Below are 9,689 nucleotides of genomic sequence, written 5' to 3' on the forward strand. Positions count from 1 at the left end.
GTTGCTCTGCGATGTGTACCCGCCTCATATGACGAAAGGCGAACAGTGGCCCTGTGGCGCAACGGATAACGCGTCTGACTACGGATCAGAAGATTCCAGGTTCGAATCCTGGCAGGGTCGGCATTTTGTTAGTTGCGGGCGCGTAGCTAGGCAGTGCATTCGAATGTTTCCACCTGCGTGGAGTGCAATGTCAATCCTGAGCATCTCGCAGCTGCATCTCGAGACGATCGTGGTAAATATCGCTTCGTGCAAGCGTCAGCGTAGCGTCAGTCGAGCAAAGTCGAGACAAGTCAAGCTGAGAGATGTTGCACAGTTAAGTAAACGGTACGCGACGCAGACAATGCTTTTCCAAGTGTCCCACGTCACGCAGCAGAGTGGCGCAGTGGAAGCGTGCTGGGCCCATAACCCAGAGGTCCGTGGATCGAAACCACGCTCTGCTAAAATTATTCTTTTTCTTGGGTGCTTCGAGCTCGATCATTAAGCCTGGGGTGCGCTGACCCAGCGTCAACAGCAAACCCTGTAAGTTCTGAAACGATGACGACGTCGTGTGGAGAATACGAGAAACACTTCCTAAGACGCAGAGTTTCTTACGATTCTGCAGCAACTACATTTCTCGATCACAACGTTAATGTCCTTTCGGGCCACACGTGCAACTTTCGCGATATAAAAATCGCACCTCCCCGGCGGGGAATCGAACCCCGGTCTCCCGCGTGACAGGCGGGGATACTAACCACTATACTACCGAGGAATACGCAAACGATACGCACAACGCACGCACACTTATTCTTCTCAAGTAGGTGATTCATCTCAAATCTAGCGTCCCGATGCTTTCAGAGTCAGCTGCTACGAAATAAAAGTATGCCCCAGGTGAGGCTCGAACTCACAACCCCGGCATTGCTCACGGCTACTGCCTTATAAGTACCGTGCGCTAACCAATTGCGCCACTGGGGCTACAGCAGGGTGCTTTCAGTTAGCGGTATTTGCTTTGCCGCCAACCTGTTGTGGCTACAGAACCATCATACGACCGTCACCTGCGGCCATACTGCGACTTTAGCACCTGGCTACGGATGCTTCATACGATTCTTGTTTCATATGCTACACTTACAAGCATATCAACCGCTTGTCATCACCGAAAAATTGCAGAAAAACGCGCGCCTTGCCTTCTGCTACCTGTCCAACAGCGAGGGCAGATGTGTGGCAAGCTCTAAGCTATGCAGGCGCACCGTGGCCGAGCAGCTGGAGGAGAGATGCCTTCCTTGGCAGCTCCCTGCAGAGTGCGGAAGACCAGAGTGGCCGCGCCGCCGTTGTCAGTGGACGACACGCAGTTGCCGAGCCACGGAGAACACGTTGCTCTGCGATGTGTACCCGCCTCATATGACAAAAGGCGAACAGTGGCCCTGTGGCGCAACGGATAACGCGTCTGACTACGGATCAGAAGATTCCAGGTTCGAATCCTGGCAGGGTCGGCATTTTGTTAGTTGCGGGCGCGTAGCTAGGCAGTGCATTCGAATGTTTCCACCTGCGTGGAGTGCAATGTCAATCCTGAGCATCTCGCAGCTGCATCTCGAGACGATCGTGGTAAATATCGCTTCGTGCAAGCGTCAGCGTAGCGTCAGTCGAGCAAAGTCGAGACAAGTCAAGCTGAGAGATGTTGCACAGTTAAGTAAACGGTACGCGACGCAGACAATGCTTTTCCAAGTGTCCCACGTCACGCAGCAGAGTGGCGCAGTGGAAGCGTGCTGGGCCCATAACCCAGAGGTCCGTGGATCGAAACCACGCTCTGCTAAAATTATTCTTTTTCTTGGGTGCTTCGAGCTCGATCATTAAGCCTGGGGTGCGCTGACTCAGCGTCAACAGCAAACCCTGTAAGTTCTGAAACGACGACGACGTCGTGTGGAGAATACGAGAAGCACTTCCTAAGACGCAGAGTTTCTTACGATTCTGCAGCAACTACATTTCTCGATCACAACGTTAATGTCTTTTCGGGCCACACGTGCAACTTTCGCGATATAAAAATCGCACCTCCCCGGCGGGGAATCGAACCCCGGTCTCCCGCGTGACAGGCGGGGATACTAACCACTATACTACCGAGGAATACGCAATCGGTACGCACAACGCACGCACACTTATGCTTCTCAAGTAGGTGATTCATCTCAAATCTAGCGTCCCGATGCTTTCAGAGTCAGCTGCTACGAAATAAAAGTATGCCCCAGGTGAGGCTCGAACTCACAACCCCGGCATTGCTCACGGCTACTGCCTTATAAGTACCGTGCGCTAACCAATTGCGCCACTGGGGCTACAGCAGGGTGCTTTCAGTTAGCGGTATTTGCTTTGCTGCCAACCTGTTGTGGCTACAGACCCATCATACGACCGTCACCTGCGGCCATACTGCGACTTTAGCACCTGGTTACGGATGCTTCATACGATTCTTGCTTCATATGCTACACTTACAAGCATATCAACCGCTTGTCATCACCGAAAAATTGCAGAAAAACGCGCGCCTTGCCTTCTGCTACCTGTCCAACAGCGAGGGCAGATGTGTGGCAAGCTCTAAGCTATGCAGGCACACCGTGGCCGAGCAGCTGGAGGAGAGATGCCTTCCTTGGCAGCTCCCTGCAGAGTGCGGAAGACCAGAGTGGCCGCGCCGCCGTTGTCAGTGGACGACACGCAGTTGCCGAGCCACGGAGAACACGTTGCTCTGCGATGTGTACCCGCCTCATATGACGAAAGGCGACCAGTGGCCCTGTGGCGCAACGGATAACGCGTCTGACTACGGATCAGAAGATTCCAGGTTCGAATCCTGGCAGGGTCGGCATTTTGTTAGTTGCGGGCGCGTAGCTAGGCAGTGCATTCGAATGTTTCCACCTGCGTGGAGTGCAATGTCAATCCTGAGCATCTCGCAGCTGCATCTCGAGACGATCGTGGTAAATATCGCTTCGTGCAAGCGTCAGCGTAGCGTCAGTCGAGCAAAGTCGAGACAAGTCAAGCTGAGAGATGTTGCACAGTTAATTAAACGGTACGCGACGCAGACAACGCTTTTCCAAGTGTCGCACGTCACGCAGCAGAGTGGCGCAGTGGAAGCGTGCTGGGCCCATAACCCAGAGGTCCGTGGATCGAAACCACGCTCTGCTAAAATTATTCTTTTTCTTGGGTGCTTCGAGCTCGATCATTAAGCCTGGGGTGCGCTGACTCAGCGTCAACAGCAAACCCTGTAAGTTCTGAAACGACGACGACGTCGTGTGGAGAATACGAGAAACACTTCCTAAGACGCAGAGTTTCTTACGATTCTGCAGCAACTACATTTCTCGATCACAACGTTAATGTCCTTTCGGGCCACACGTGCAACTTTCGCGATATAAAAATCGCACCTCCCCGGCGGGGAATCGAACCCCGGTCTCCCGCGTGACAGGCGGGGATACTAACCACTATACTACCGAGGAATACGCAAACGATACGCACAACGCACGCACACTTATTCTTCTCAAGTAGGTGATTCATCTCAAATCTAGCGTCCCGATGCTTTCAGAGTCAGCTGCTACGAAATAAAAGTATGCCCCAGGTGAGGCTCGAACTCACAACCCCGGCATTGCTCACGGCTACTGCCTTATAAGTACCGTGCGCTAACCAATTGCGCCACTGGGGCTACAGCAGGGTGCTTTCAGTTAGCGGTATTTGCTTTGCCGCCAACCTGTTGTGGCTACAGACCCATCATACGACCGTCACCTGCGGCCATACTGCGACTTTAGCACCTGGCTACGGATGCTTCATACGATTCTTGTTTCATATGCTACACTTACAAGCATATCAACCGCTTGTCATCACCGAAAAATTGCAGAAAAACGCGCGCCTTGCCTTCTGCTACCTGTCCAACAGCGAGGGCAGATGTGTGGCAAGCTCTAAGCTATGCAGGCGCACCGTGGCCGAGCAGCTGGAGGAGAGATGCCTTCCTTGGCAGCTCCCTGCAGAGTGCGGAAGACCAGAGTGGCCGCGCCGCCGTTGTCAGTGGACGACACGCAGTTGCCGAGCCACGGAGAACACGTTGCTCTGCGATGTGTATCCGCCTCATATGACGAAAGGCGAACAGTGGCCCTGTGGCGCAACGGATAACGCGTCTGACTACGGATCAGAAGATTCCAGGTTCGAATCCTGGCAGGGTCGGCATTTTGTTAGTTGCGGGCGCGTAGCTAGGCAGTGCATTCGAATGTTTCCACCTGCGTGGAGTGCAATGTCAATCCTGAGCATCTCGCAGCTGCATCTCGAGACGATCGTGGTAAATATCGCTTCGTGCAAGCGTCAGCGTAGCGTCAGTCGAGCAAAGTCGAGACAAGTCAAGCTGAGAGATGTTGCACAGTTAAGTAAACGGTACGCGACGCAGACAATGCTTTTCCAAGTGTCCCACGTCACGCAGCAGAGTGGCGCAGTGGAAGCGTGCTGGGCCCATAACCCAGAGGTCCGTGGATCGAAACCACGCTCTGCTAAAATTATTCTTTTTCTTGGGTGCTTCGAGCTCGATCATTAAGCCTGGGGTGCGCTGACCCAGCGTCAACAGCAAACCCTGTAAGTTCTGAAACGATGACGACGTCGTGTGGAGAATACGAGAAACACTTCCTAAGACGCAGAGTTTCTTACGATTCTGCAGCAACTACATTTCTCGATCACAACGTTAATGTCTTTTCGGGCCACACGTGCAACTTTCGCGATATAAAAATCGCACCTCCCCGGCGGGGAATCGAACCCCGGTCTCCCGCGTGACAGGCGGGGATACTAACCACTATACTACCGAGGAATACGCAATCGGTACGCACAACGCACGCACACTTATGCTTCTCAAGTAGGTGATTCATCTCAAATCTAGCGTCCCGATGCTTTCAGAGTCAGCTGCTACGAAATAAAAGTATGCCCCAGGTGAGGCTCGAACTCACAACCCCGGCATTGCTCACGGCTACTGCCTTATAAGTACCGTGCGCTAACCAATTGCGCCACTGGGGCTACAGCAGGGTGCTTTCAGTTAGCGGTATTTGCTTTGCTGCCAACCTGTTGTGGCTACAGACCCATCATACGACCGTCACCTGCGGCCATACTGCGACTTTAGCACCTGGTTACGGATGCTTCATACGATTCTTGCTTCATATGCTACACTTACAAGCATATCAACCGCTTGTCATCACCGAAAAATTGCAGAAAAACGCGCGCCTTGCCTTCTGCTACCTGTCCAACAGCGAGGGCAGATGTGTGGCAAGCTCTAAGCTATGCAGGCACACCGTGGCCGAGCAGCTGGAGGAGAGATGCCTTCCTTGGCAGCTCCCTGCAGAGTGCGGAAGACCAGAGTGGCCGCGCCGCCGTTGTCAGTGGACGACACGCAGTTGCCGAGCCACGGAGAACACGTTGCTCTGCGATGTGTACCCGCCTCATATGACGAAAGGCGACCAGTGGCCCTGTGGCGCAACGGATAACGCGTCTGACTACGGATCAGAAGATTCCAGGTTCGAATCCTGGCAGGGTCGGCATTTTGTTAGTTGCGGGCGCGTAGCTAGGCAGTGCATTCGAATGTTTCCACCTGCGTGGAGTGCAATGTCAATCCTGAGCATCTCGCAGCTGCATCTCGAGACGATCGTGGTAAATATCGCTTCGTGCAAGCGTCAGCGTAGCGTCAGTCGAGCAAAGTCGAGACAAGTCAAGCTGAGAGATGTTGCACAGTTAATTAAACGGTACGCGACGCAGACAACGCTTTTCCAAGTGTCGCACGTCACGCAGCAGAGTGGCGCAGTGGAAGCGTGCTGGGCCCATAACCCAGAGGTCCGTGGATCGAAACCACGCTCTGCTAAAATTATTCTTTTTCTTGGGTGCTTCGAGCTCGATCATTAAGCCTGGGGTGCGCTGACTCAGCGTCAACAGCAAACCCTGTAAGTTCTGAAACGACGACGACGTCGTGTGGAGAATACGAGAAACACTTCCTAAGACGCAGAGTTTCTTACGATTCTGCAGCAACTACATTTCTCGATCACAACGTTAATGTCCTTTCGGGCCACACGTGCAACTTTCGCGATATAAAAATCGCACCTCCCCGGCGGGGAATCGAACCCCGGTCTCCCGCGTGACAGGCGGGGATACTAACCACTATACTACCGAGGAATACGCAAACGATACGCACAACGCACGCACACTTATTCTTCTCAAGTAGGTGATTCATCTCAAATCTAGCGTCCCGATGCTTTCAGAGTCAGCTGCTACGAAATAAAAGTATGCCCCAGGTGAGGCTCGAACTCACAACCCCGGCATTGCTCACGGCTACTGCCTTATAAGTACCGTGCGCTAACCAATTGCGCCACTGGGGCTACAGCAGGGTGCTTTCAGTTAGCGGTATTTGCTTTGCCGCCAACCTGTTGTGGCTACAGACCCATCATACGACCGTCACCTGCGGCCATACTGCGACTTTAGCACCTGGCTACGGATGCTTCATACGATTCTTGTTTCATATGCTACACTTACAAGCATATCAACCGCTTGTCATCACCGAAAAATTGCAGAAAAACGCGCGCCTTGCCTTCTGCTACCTGTCCAACAGCGAGGGCAGATGTGTGGCAAGCTCTAAGCTATGCAGGCGCACCGTGGCCGAGCAGCTGGAGGAGAGATGCCTTCCTTGGCAGCTCCCTGCAGAGTGCGGAAGACCAGAGTGGCCGCGCCGCCGTTGTCAGTGGACGACACGCAGTTGCCGAGCCACGGAGAACACGTTGCTCTGCGATGTGTACCCGCCTCATATGACGAAAGGCGAACAGTGGCCCTGTGGCGCAACGGATAACGCGTCTGACTACGGATCAGAAGATTCCAGGTTCGAATCCTGGCAGGGTCGGCATTTTGTTAGTTGCGGGCGCGTAGCTAGGCAGTGCATTCGAATGTTTCCACCTGCGTGGAGTGCAATGTCAATCCTGAGCATCTCGCAGCTGCATCTCGAGACGATCGTGGTAAATATCGCTTCGTGCAAGCGTCAGCGTAGCGTCAGTCGAGCAAAGTCGAGACAAGTCAAGCTGAGAGATGTTGCACAGTTAAGTAAACGGTACGCGACGCAGACAATGCTTTTCCAAGTGTCCCACGTCACGCAGCAGAGTGGCGCAGTGGAAGCGTGCTGGGCCCATAACCCAGAGGTCCGTGGATCGAAACCACGCTCTGCTAAAATTATTCTTTTTCTTGGGTGCTTCGAGCTCGATCATTAAGCCTGGGGTGCGCTGACCCAGCGTCAACAGCAAACCCTGTAAGTTCTGAAACGATGACGACGTCGTGTGGAGAATACGAGAAACACTTCCTAAGACGCAGAGTTTCTTACGATTCTGCAGCAACTACATTTCTCGATCACAACGTTAATGTCCTTTCGGGCCACACGTGCAACTTTCGCGATATAAAAATCGCACCTCCCCGGCGGGGAATCGAACCCCGGTCTCCCGCGTGACAGGCGGGGATACTAACCACTATACTACCGAGGAATACGCAAACGATACGCACAACGCACGCACACTTATTCTTCTCAAGTAGGTGATTCATCTCAAATCTAGCGTCCCGGTGCTTTCAGAGTCAGCTGCTACGAAATAAAAGTATGCCCCAGGTGAGGCTCGAACTCACAACCCCGGCATTGCTCACGGCTACTGCCTTATAAGTACCGTGCGCTAACCAATTGCGCCACTGGGGCTACAGCAGGGTGCTTTCAGTTAGCGGTATTTGCTTTGCCGCCAACCTGTTGTGGCTACAGAACCATCATACGACCGTCACCTGCGGCCATACTGCGACTTTAGCACCTGGCTACGGATGCTTCATACGATTCTTGTTTCATATGCTACACTTACAAGCATATCAACCGCTTGTCATCACCGAAAAATTGCAGAAAAACGCGCGCCTTGCCTTCTGCTACCTGTCCAACAGCGAGGGCAGATGTGTGGCAAGCTCTAAGCTATGCAGGCGCACCGTGGCCGAGCAGCTGGAGGAGAGATGCCTTCCTTGGCAGCTCCCTGCAGAGTGCGGAAGACCAGAGTGGCCGCGCCGCCGTTGTCAGTGGACGACACGCAGTTGCCGAGCCACGGAGAACACGTTGCTCTGCGATGTGTACCCGCCTCATATGACAAAAGGCGAACAGTGGCCCTGTGGCGCAACGGATAACGCGTCTGACTACGGATCAGAAGATTCCAGGTTCGAATCCTGGCAGGGTCGGCATTTTGTTAGTTGCGGGCGCGTAGCTAGGCAGTGCATTCGAATGTTTCCACCTGCGTGGAGTGCAATGTCAATCCTGAGCATCTCGCAGCTGCATCTCGAGACGATCGTGGTAAATATCGCTTCGTGCAAGCGTCAGCGTAGCGTCAGTCGAGCAAAGTCGAGACAAGTCAAGCTGAGAGATGTTGCACAGTTAAGTAAACGGTACGCGACGCAGACAATGCTTTTCCAAGTGTCCCACGTCACGCAGCAGAGTGGCGCAGTGGAAGCGTGCTGGGCCCATAACCCAGAGGTCCGTGGATCGAAACCACGCTCTGCTAAAATTATTCTTTTTCTTGGGTGCTTCGAGCTCGATCATTAAGCCTGGGGTGCGCTGACTCAGCGTCAACAGCAAACCCTGTAAGTTCTGAAACGACGACGACGTCGTGTGGAGAATACGAGAAGCACTTCCTAAGACGCAGAGTTTCTTACGATTCTGCAGCAACTACATTTCTCGATCACAACGTTAATGTCTTTTCGGGCCACACGTGCAACTTTCGCGATATAAAAATCGCACCTCCCCGGCGGGGAATCGAACCCCGGTCTCCCGCGTGACAGGCGGGGATACTAACCACTATACTACCGAGGAATACGCAATCGGTACGCACAACGCACGCACACTTATGCTTCTCAAGTAGGTGATTCATCTCAAATCTAGCGTCCCGATGCTTTCAGAGTCAGCTGCTACGAAATAAAAGTATGCCCCAGGTGAGGCTCGAACTCACAACCCCGGCATTGCTCACGGCTACTGCCTTATAAGTACCGTGCGCTAACCAATTGCGCCACTGGGGCTACAGCAGGGTGCTTTCAGTTAGCGGTATTTGCTTTGCTGCCAACCTGTTGTGGCTACAGACCCATCATACGACCGTCACCTGCGGCCATACTGCGACTTTAGCACCTGGTTACGGATGCTTCATACGATTCTTGCTTCATATGCTACACTTACAAGCATATCAACCGCTTGTCATCACCGAAAAATTGCAGAAAAACGCGCGCCTTGCCTTCTGCTACCTGTCCAACAGCGAGGGCAGATGTGTGGCAAGCTCTAAGCTATGCAGGCACACCGTGGCCGAGCAGCTGGAGGAGAGATGCCTTCCTTGGCAGCTCCCTGCAGAGTGCGGAAGACCAGAGTGGCCGCGCCGCCGTTGTCAGTGGACGACACGCAGTTGCCGAGCCACGGAGAACACGTTGCTCTGCGATGTGTACCCGCCTCATATGACGAAAGGCGACCAGTGGCCCTGTGGCGCAACGGATAACGCGTCTGACTACGGATCAGAAGATTCCAGGTTCGAATCCTGGCAGGGTCGGCATTTTGTTAGTTGCGGGCGCGTAGCTAGGCAGTGCATTCGAATGTTTCCACCTGCGTGGAGTGCAATGTCAATCCTGAGCATCTCGCAGCTGCATCTCGAGACGATCGTGGTAAATATCGCTTCGTGCAAGCGTCAGCGTAGCGT

General features: G+C 53.4%; 29 non-coding genes across 29 annotated transcripts; 15 read left to right on the forward strand and 14 right to left on the reverse strand.

Annotated features, from left to right (window-relative positions):
* The first annotated feature begins 47 nt into the window (after positions 1-47).
* Positions 48-120, forward strand: Trnar-acg (transfer RNA arginine (anticodon ACG)). The gene has a single exon. It is a non-coding gene; the product is annotated as a tRNA-Arg (tRNA).
* A 248-nt stretch (positions 121-368) lies between these two features.
* On the forward strand, positions 369-440 carry Trnam-cau (transfer RNA methionine (anticodon CAU)). The gene has a single exon. It is a non-coding gene; the product is annotated as a tRNA-Met (tRNA).
* A 236-nt stretch (positions 441-676) lies between these two features.
* On the reverse strand, positions 677-748 carry Trnad-guc (transfer RNA aspartic acid (anticodon GUC)). Its single transcript has one exon. It is a non-coding gene; the product is annotated as a tRNA-Asp (tRNA).
* A 111-nt stretch (positions 749-859) lies between these two features.
* Trnai-uau (transfer RNA isoleucine (anticodon UAU)) lies at positions 860-951 on the reverse strand. The gene is given in 2 exon segments: positions 860-895; positions 914-951. It is a non-coding gene; the product is annotated as a tRNA-Ile (tRNA).
* Positions 952-1,393: 442 nt separating this feature from the next.
* Trnar-acg (transfer RNA arginine (anticodon ACG)) lies at positions 1,394-1,466 on the forward strand. The gene has a single exon. It is a non-coding gene; the product is annotated as a tRNA-Arg (tRNA).
* Positions 1,467-1,714: 248 nt separating this feature from the next.
* On the forward strand, positions 1,715-1,786 carry Trnam-cau (transfer RNA methionine (anticodon CAU)). The gene has a single exon. It is a non-coding gene; the product is annotated as a tRNA-Met (tRNA).
* Positions 1,787-2,022: 236 nt separating this feature from the next.
* Trnad-guc (transfer RNA aspartic acid (anticodon GUC)) lies at positions 2,023-2,094 on the reverse strand. The gene has a single exon. It is a non-coding gene; the product is annotated as a tRNA-Asp (tRNA).
* A 111-nt stretch (positions 2,095-2,205) lies between these two features.
* Trnai-uau (transfer RNA isoleucine (anticodon UAU)) lies at positions 2,206-2,297 on the reverse strand. Its single transcript is given in 2 exon segments — positions 2,206-2,241; positions 2,260-2,297. It is a non-coding gene; the product is annotated as a tRNA-Ile (tRNA).
* A 442-nt stretch (positions 2,298-2,739) lies between these two features.
* On the forward strand, positions 2,740-2,812 carry Trnar-acg (transfer RNA arginine (anticodon ACG)). Its single transcript has one exon. It is a non-coding gene; the product is annotated as a tRNA-Arg (tRNA).
* A 248-nt stretch (positions 2,813-3,060) lies between these two features.
* Trnam-cau (transfer RNA methionine (anticodon CAU)) lies at positions 3,061-3,132 on the forward strand. Its single transcript has one exon. It is a non-coding gene; the product is annotated as a tRNA-Met (tRNA).
* A 236-nt stretch (positions 3,133-3,368) lies between these two features.
* Trnad-guc (transfer RNA aspartic acid (anticodon GUC)) lies at positions 3,369-3,440 on the reverse strand. The gene has a single exon. It is a non-coding gene; the product is annotated as a tRNA-Asp (tRNA).
* A 111-nt stretch (positions 3,441-3,551) lies between these two features.
* Trnai-uau (transfer RNA isoleucine (anticodon UAU)) lies at positions 3,552-3,643 on the reverse strand. The gene is given in 2 exon segments: positions 3,552-3,587; positions 3,606-3,643. It is a non-coding gene; the product is annotated as a tRNA-Ile (tRNA).
* A 442-nt stretch (positions 3,644-4,085) lies between these two features.
* Positions 4,086-4,158, forward strand: Trnar-acg (transfer RNA arginine (anticodon ACG)). The gene has a single exon. It is a non-coding gene; the product is annotated as a tRNA-Arg (tRNA).
* Positions 4,159-4,406: 248 nt separating this feature from the next.
* On the forward strand, positions 4,407-4,478 carry Trnam-cau (transfer RNA methionine (anticodon CAU)). Its single transcript has one exon. It is a non-coding gene; the product is annotated as a tRNA-Met (tRNA).
* A 236-nt stretch (positions 4,479-4,714) lies between these two features.
* On the reverse strand, positions 4,715-4,786 carry Trnad-guc (transfer RNA aspartic acid (anticodon GUC)). Its single transcript has one exon. It is a non-coding gene; the product is annotated as a tRNA-Asp (tRNA).
* A 111-nt stretch (positions 4,787-4,897) lies between these two features.
* Trnai-uau (transfer RNA isoleucine (anticodon UAU)) lies at positions 4,898-4,989 on the reverse strand. The gene is given in 2 exon segments: positions 4,898-4,933; positions 4,952-4,989. It is a non-coding gene; the product is annotated as a tRNA-Ile (tRNA).
* Positions 4,990-5,431: 442 nt separating this feature from the next.
* Trnar-acg (transfer RNA arginine (anticodon ACG)) lies at positions 5,432-5,504 on the forward strand. Its single transcript has one exon. It is a non-coding gene; the product is annotated as a tRNA-Arg (tRNA).
* Positions 5,505-5,752: 248 nt separating this feature from the next.
* Trnam-cau (transfer RNA methionine (anticodon CAU)) lies at positions 5,753-5,824 on the forward strand. Its single transcript has one exon. It is a non-coding gene; the product is annotated as a tRNA-Met (tRNA).
* Positions 5,825-6,060: 236 nt separating this feature from the next.
* Trnad-guc (transfer RNA aspartic acid (anticodon GUC)) lies at positions 6,061-6,132 on the reverse strand. Its single transcript has one exon. It is a non-coding gene; the product is annotated as a tRNA-Asp (tRNA).
* A 111-nt stretch (positions 6,133-6,243) lies between these two features.
* Positions 6,244-6,335, reverse strand: Trnai-uau (transfer RNA isoleucine (anticodon UAU)). The gene is given in 2 exon segments: positions 6,244-6,279; positions 6,298-6,335. It is a non-coding gene; the product is annotated as a tRNA-Ile (tRNA).
* A 442-nt stretch (positions 6,336-6,777) lies between these two features.
* Trnar-acg (transfer RNA arginine (anticodon ACG)) lies at positions 6,778-6,850 on the forward strand. The gene has a single exon. It is a non-coding gene; the product is annotated as a tRNA-Arg (tRNA).
* A 248-nt stretch (positions 6,851-7,098) lies between these two features.
* Positions 7,099-7,170, forward strand: Trnam-cau (transfer RNA methionine (anticodon CAU)). The gene has a single exon. It is a non-coding gene; the product is annotated as a tRNA-Met (tRNA).
* Positions 7,171-7,406: 236 nt separating this feature from the next.
* Trnad-guc (transfer RNA aspartic acid (anticodon GUC)) lies at positions 7,407-7,478 on the reverse strand. Its single transcript has one exon. It is a non-coding gene; the product is annotated as a tRNA-Asp (tRNA).
* A 111-nt stretch (positions 7,479-7,589) lies between these two features.
* Trnai-uau (transfer RNA isoleucine (anticodon UAU)) lies at positions 7,590-7,681 on the reverse strand. The gene is given in 2 exon segments: positions 7,590-7,625; positions 7,644-7,681. It is a non-coding gene; the product is annotated as a tRNA-Ile (tRNA).
* Positions 7,682-8,123: 442 nt separating this feature from the next.
* Trnar-acg (transfer RNA arginine (anticodon ACG)) lies at positions 8,124-8,196 on the forward strand. The gene has a single exon. It is a non-coding gene; the product is annotated as a tRNA-Arg (tRNA).
* A 248-nt stretch (positions 8,197-8,444) lies between these two features.
* On the forward strand, positions 8,445-8,516 carry Trnam-cau (transfer RNA methionine (anticodon CAU)). The gene has a single exon. It is a non-coding gene; the product is annotated as a tRNA-Met (tRNA).
* Positions 8,517-8,752: 236 nt separating this feature from the next.
* Trnad-guc (transfer RNA aspartic acid (anticodon GUC)) lies at positions 8,753-8,824 on the reverse strand. The gene has a single exon. It is a non-coding gene; the product is annotated as a tRNA-Asp (tRNA).
* A 111-nt stretch (positions 8,825-8,935) lies between these two features.
* Trnai-uau (transfer RNA isoleucine (anticodon UAU)) lies at positions 8,936-9,027 on the reverse strand. The gene is given in 2 exon segments: positions 8,936-8,971; positions 8,990-9,027. It is a non-coding gene; the product is annotated as a tRNA-Ile (tRNA).
* A 442-nt stretch (positions 9,028-9,469) lies between these two features.
* Trnar-acg (transfer RNA arginine (anticodon ACG)) lies at positions 9,470-9,542 on the forward strand. Its single transcript has one exon. It is a non-coding gene; the product is annotated as a tRNA-Arg (tRNA).
* Positions 9,543-9,689: the final 147 nt, after the last annotated feature.

This window comes from Schistocerca cancellata, unplaced genomic scaffold (assembly GCF_023864275.1).
Source record: "Schistocerca cancellata isolate TAMUIC-IGC-003103 unplaced genomic scaffold, iqSchCanc2.1 HiC_scaffold_749, whole genome shotgun sequence".
Classification (NCBI taxonomy): Eukaryota; Metazoa; Arthropoda; class Insecta; order Orthoptera; family Acrididae; genus Schistocerca; species Schistocerca cancellata.